Below are 6,000 nucleotides of genomic sequence, written 5' to 3' on the forward strand. Positions count from 1 at the left end.
TATGGATAATCGCCACACCCATGGCGTCACCGTTTGCGCCTTCAGCGCTAACAGCTTGGTCCCCCAGCAAGGGGAATTCAGGGCTTTTGACATTTGCCTCGTGTGCGAGACATTCCTGAAGCCGGGAATTCACACCAAGGCGGCCAACGTGCGGTGCTACCGCACCGACAGGCTGACCCACGGTGGCAGGACGGCCATCTATGTCAAGGCCACCCTCAAACATCACGAAGTCCAGTTACCGCACCTCACCGCGGTGGAGGCCGCTGGGATGGCTGTCACCACTACGGCTGGGGTTATAATCTTGCTTTCGGGCTACAGGCCGCCGAGGGGACTGCTCCAGGAGGCTGACTTCGACGCCCTGCTGGCGTTGCGTGGAAAGATCTTCATTGAGGGTGACTTGAACGCCAAGCACACGCAATGGAACTCCCGCATCACCAACGCCAGCGGCCGCCGCCTTCTTCGCGCCACACAACGGTATGGCGCCATAATACTGGGGCTTTACGACCACACTGTCGTCCCCCATCGCAGCCAGCCTGACGTGCTGGACATCGCTGTAATGAAATGTGTCGGACACTTCACGTCTGTCACCGTTAGAAGCGCCATGTCGTCCGGACCACCTTCCGGTCGTCTTCGACATGGACGTCATCGGTGCCTCTATGTCGACCGACCGCCGACACTTCCGCGGCATAGACGGGGCCAGATTTCGTGCCGAGATCTTAGATCGCCTAGTAGGCGCGCCCGACCCGGATGTGCAAGGAGCCAAGGCAGCATTGGCCTACTTCACCCGGCACACACTCGGCGCAGCAGAGGTGGCCACTCCCAGGCGGCCGGGACGGCCGCGAGGAATGTCTCGCCAACTCCCGCCGCACATCTTGGAGGCGATCACACACAAAAATCGCCTCTTTCGAGAGTGGCAGCTCACGCGGCTGCCCGAGACGAAGCGCCGCCTCAACATGGAGCGGCGCGAGATTCGGGCCGCCACAGATGGTCACCGATATCGTGACTGGGCGGGCCTCGTCGCCACTCTTACGGCGACAGATGGCAGTGCTTGGCGGACGGCCAGGCGCTTCCCTCGCCGGCGCCAGCGAGTCCCGCCCCACCACGTGGTTGCGAAAGTTGTCTACGAGCCGGATGCGAAAGCCAGCATCCTCGCGGACTCGTTCGCGGAAAATTTCCAGCCAGCCGCTGGCGCGTTCGATGCCGACCACGTCCGCCTAGTGGAGGCCCGCCTGCCAGTTTTCCTCACTGCACGCGAAGAGGACAACACGATCGAGGAAATCACAGCTGCAGAAGTCGCTCTGCAGCTCCGTCGCCTCAACCCCAAGAAGATGGGTGGCACGGATGGTGTCACCAACTGACTATTGACATTGCTACCGCCAGTCTCTGGCGGACGTCTTCAACAGCATCCTCCGCTCTGGGACTTTCCCTTTAGCGTGGAAACACGCGGAAGTGGTAGCCAGCCCCAAGAGCGGGAAGGACCCCCGCCAGGCAGCGAACTACCGGCCGATCAGCCTGCTCCCGTCCCTCTCAAAAGTCTTTGAGTGGTTGTACCTGAAGCGGCTGCTACGCCTCGTCACGGAGCAGCAGCTCATCCCCGACGAACAGTTCGGGTTCCGGTGCGGCCACTCAACCACCCAGCAGCTGTTGCGCCTCGTGGAGCAGGCGAAGCGAGCGCTGGAGACGCGGGAGTTCCTAGGGCGGTGCTTCTCGACGTCTCCGAGGCCTTCGACTGCGTGTGGCACGACGGCCTTGTGTGTAAACTTTTTGTACACGGTGTACCGACGTCGCACGTGCTCCTCCTGCGCTCGTATCTCTCGGGCCGCACATTCCACGTCCGAGCAGATCGGGTCACCTCCACAGACCGGCAGATTCGAGCGGAAGTGCGGTAGTGGTCGGTTCTCGGCCCCCTGCTGTACTCCCTGTACACCGCCGACGCACAGCGGGCGGCACGCGTGGTGTTAGCGCCTTATGCTGACGACAATGCGTTGTTCACCCGCAGCATGAATGCGGCCGAGATGCTCCGCCGCCTCCAGCTCGGATGTGACGTCCTGGGCGCCTGGTACACAAAGTGGCGCCTGAAGTACAACTCTGCGAAGAGCCAGGCTGTCGAATTCAGCAGGAAGAGCCTACCTCCGGACCTGCCGCCGGTCACTATCATGGGGGGCCCCATCCCACGGTTGCGGACCGGCACATACCTCGGGGTCACACTGGACAAGCACCTGACGTCGCTGCCCCACGTCCGCGATATATATATATATATATATATATATATATATATATATATATATATATATATATATATATTATATCAACACTGTGTTTAAATCTGACAGCCTGAATCATAATCCACATCCTTTGCTTGTATTAAATATGAAAATGAGTAGTAAAGTAAAATTACCCACCAATGAAAGAAAGTAAAGAAAATGAGTCCTCTATGTGATATATATGTGTGCAGTTCATGGTTTGAAACCGATTTTGGTATAACTAAAGTTATCAGAGCAAAGTTATTTCAAATAACTAATTTTATGCCATTGCACAGCTGGCATTATTCAAGGCAAGAAATAATTTCATTAAGGAAACATCAGGGCCAAAAGTTAATTTTTCAGTACCATCTTAATGCCATTTCACAAACGGTATTATTCTCTTAAACTTGATTGCTGAGTCAAATACATGTTTCATTACTGGAAAAATGGAGGAGTGCAAGAAACAAGTTCGCAGAGGCAGTCAGATGCAGGTTTGTTGAATAATTAATTTTAAAGACAATTTTATCTATGATACTTTCAGTAGCACTGGTAGTTCCTGTTACAAAAAAATTCGATATTTGCATCCATTCAACGTGCAGTCGACAAAATACGGTCAGTGAGTTTGTTCCCCATGATGCCACATCATACATTAACCGACCAAGGTCGTTGATACATTGATGGTCAACTTGCAGGAACCATTGGGGATTGTCTACATTTCAGTAATGAATGTTATGCCCGTTAAAACTAGCACGGTTTGTGATTGTAGACTCATCGGGAAATACTACCTCGGCAAGGAATGTGGAGGTCGTCTGCATTTACTGACGTGCCCATTCACAAAACACTACCGGAGAATGGAAATCGGCAACATGAAGTTCTTGATGCAGTGTCACTTGGTATGGATGATACGTATGACGATGCAGTCAGTATTGTGACGATACTACCTACGGATATACCGGTACCGCAATGTAATTGACGGGTGCCTATCCGTGGGTGTGGCACTGCCGGTAGTGCAGCTGTTTCATTAGCTTCTCCTGTAACACTTTTCCTTCGTTTTATTTTGTCGGTCTATACGCTGCCATCAGACGAAGGCGTTCACAACCTTTTAAAAGAACGAAGGAGAGCGAACTTTCTCTGCAGAATGTTTGGCATCCAAGGCAACAGCAGCCTCAACGTATCTCCTTCATTCTGTGTAAACTGGGGTCGTTTCATATGTGTATGTGTGTAAGAGCGATGTTTTTATCTAACGCTTTCGCATAAGCGCTTGTGTTCATTCAGCTATTAATAAAAACAATCAGAGCCCAGTACTGAAATAGGAGGATTTGTTGGGTTATTCAGCCGGCCGGAGTGGCCGTGCGTTTCTAGGCGCTGCAGTCTGGAACCGAGCGACCGCTACGGCCGCAGGTTCGAATCCTGCCTCGGGCATGGATGTGTGTGATGTCCTTAGGTTAGTTAGGTTTAATTATTTCTAAGTTCTAGGCGACTGATGACCTCAGAAGTTAAGTCGCATAGTGCTCAGAGCCATTTGAACCATTTGGGTTATTCACACGTTAACTAAGTAGGTATGCAAAACAGTCAATTACAATTTTTAATGTGTCAGAGGGATGTTTTCATACAACGAATTTACATAAGCACTTGTATCCATTTAACTATAACGCAAAACAGTCGGAGCCCAATCACGGAAGACAGAATTCGACCTACGACTTTCAAACATATCAACCCATTAGGGTTAAACTAGTTTGTCGGGCACTTATCAGTTAAACACTCGCCCATGTTACTATCCTGTTATTTTCCTTGGAAAAGAAATGCTTGCATGCATCTTCCACTGCTCCAGAGATGAAAGTCATGTCACCATCATTAGGACATGTGTGGCCAGTGGCTTCGCGTTTGTATCAAGGCTTTTAAAACAAAGCTACTATGCATAGGCTATGGACACTCGAAGTTAAATCAAGAGTATAGAGGTTTCTGGCCGCGTAGTTCACCATTCACATTACGTGAGTTAAAACGTAGTGTGTTCGAAAAGCCTATCGTTTGCCGCCCTAAAATTCTGAGATCATTTGGACCTATGACTCATAATTGAAGGGAGCACAAGAAGATTTACGTGTGCAAGTGGGAACAATACCTCCTTTCTGACCATTCTCCATGACTGTTGGTGCCCGTTGTATAATGAACGAGGAAGTTAAGGGTTTAACGTCCCGTCGACAGTGCGGTCATTAGACGCGGAGCACAAGTTCACGTTACGAAAGAATGAGGGCCGGCCGCGGTGGTCTAGCGGTTCTGGCGCTGCAGTCCGGAACCGCGGGACTGCTACGGTCGCAGGTTCGAATCCTGCCTCGGGCATGGGTGTTGTGTGTTGTCCTTAGGTTAGTTAGGTTTAAGTAGTTCTAAGTTCTAGGGGACTTATGACCTAAGATGTTGAGTCCCATAGTGCTCTGAGCCATTTGAACCATTTGAAAGAATGAGGAAGGAATTAATCCGTAGCATTTCCAAAGGGAACACCACAGCATTTGCCTGGAATGATGCAAAGAAATGACGGAAAATCTAAATCTGGATGACATGAAGCTGTTTTGAACTGTCGTCCTCCTGAATGCGAGCCCACTACGCTTACCACTGCTGCACCTCACACGGTTGGGTGATGAAGACTCTCCTACGTGTCAGATCTTCAAATGTCTTGACTCAACGAGCCTGCAGTAATGAAAATGAGGACCACAAGACACCAGAAAATGGCACGTTTTCACAGATACCATACTTACAGTAACTCAGTACATCGATGATAACAAGTATACAAAAAAGCCGCCGAGAAACAAATACTGAGATACTTTTCTACAGTCATACATACTTTTGGAGTTATATTTTATGTAAGCAGAACACCACATTTCCTATTAATGTTTGGCAGAGTTCCGCTGGACACTACTGTTTCAACACCTAGAATTCCAGTACAAATTATTATAAATAATTTACATGAAAATCATTATTTAGGAGAATGGCGCACTTGTCATGCGCCACAACTTCCCAACAATGGCATATCACAGTCCGTTCGTACTTGTTGTTGCATTGACTCGTTTTTTATAGTAGTTTCCGTTACTATATAGCCTGATGCCCACCCGGTTAGCCGAGCGGTCTGGCGCACGGCTTTCCGGAGCGGGAAGGAGCGCCTGGTCCCCGGCACGAATCCGCCCGGCTGACTTGTGTCGAGGTACGGTGAGCCGGCCAGTCTTGTGGATGGTTTTTAGGCGGTTTTCCATCTGACTCGGCAATGCGGGCTGGTTCCCTTATTCCGCCTCCGCTACACTATGTAGGCGATTGCTGCGCAAACAGGTTCTCCACGTACGCGTAGACCACCATTACTCTACCACGCAAACATAGGGGTTACACTCATCTTGTGTGAGACGTTGCCTGGGGGGGTGGGTGGGGGGGGGGGGTGTCCACCGGGGGCCGAACCGCACAATAACCCTGAAAGAGTGGATCGGTGTTGGGCGGCGGAGGGGTGAATTGGACTGCGGTAGTCGTCTTGGGGTTGTGAACCATTGCGGCTGCGGCAGGGACGGAGCCTCTCCGTCGTTTCTAGGTACTCAGTTAACATACAGCATATATAAAACAACATATAATCTGATATCTGTTATATGTTTTCTTCTTCAAATAAAGGTCTGATGCTGACTTATTTTCAAAGTTTACTTAGCCCTCACATTCTTAACTGTACAACGGGTAGCTTGAAGTCTTTTTAAGTTGATCTTGTGTAGTATCTGGCGGTGGGGAGAAG

This window comes from Schistocerca nitens, chromosome 6 (genome assembly GCF_023898315.1).
Source record: "Schistocerca nitens isolate TAMUIC-IGC-003100 chromosome 6, iqSchNite1.1, whole genome shotgun sequence".
NCBI lineage: Eukaryota > Metazoa > Arthropoda > Insecta > Orthoptera > Acrididae > Schistocerca > Schistocerca nitens.